Here is a 787-nt window from a genome sequence, read left to right as displayed (position 1 = left end):
CCACCTTCTCAATCTCTCACCTTTCCATCTCTACTCTATGAAATTGATATTATACCGATTTGATTGTTCTCTCTCTTCCTTCTTTTGCCTCTTACTTTTCTCCCCTCTTCTCAATCTCTCACCTTTCCATCTCTACTCTCGTCATTCTTCTCCCATCTCCTCTTCCACGTAGCGGTCGTGACTACCAAGAGTTCAGTGGCTCGGTCAGCGCAGAGGACGAATACCTGCCGATCCGTCGTCGTTCGACCAAACTCGGCATGACCCGGCTTGACCCTCCACCCCATCGGCCCAACCCTCGGGCCTGGATGGACGAAGCTCGGAGCAGAGACAATTTCAGCAGTCAATCAGGTTCATGAACGCTGACCTCGTTTATTGTTACATTTGTCTATTGCTTTATTACTTTCTTGGCAGATAGGATACATTAGAAAGAGTTGGTCAAAGAAGATGCACGGCATAAAAGAAGCATTGTAAGGAGAACTGTACCATTACAACCAGAGCTCTCATTTGAACACATGTAGTTCTAAGTATGAGTCCTGACCTGCGCATCAGTAGTTGGAGCCTTCGGTAAACCTATGACTTACGGCACTTGACCGATCCATATCCAGTTTCAGCCAAAGGTGTTCTTTACTTGGCAAATACTGTTTGATGTCACCAGCTGAGGTGTCCCAGAGCAATTATCAGTAATACAATATAGCTCAGTTTGTGTCAGGAAACCTCTGGTAGTTGATCTTTGATGTGTGCATCTCTTATTTCTGTTACCCCTCCTTCTTACCCCTTCTTCCAGGGT

Source organism: Sander lucioperca, chromosome 21 (assembly GCF_008315115.2).
Source record: "Sander lucioperca isolate FBNREF2018 chromosome 21, SLUC_FBN_1.2, whole genome shotgun sequence".
Lineage (NCBI taxonomy): Eukaryota > Metazoa > Chordata > Actinopteri > Perciformes > Percidae > Sander > Sander lucioperca.
This window is presented reverse-complemented; position numbering follows the sequence as displayed.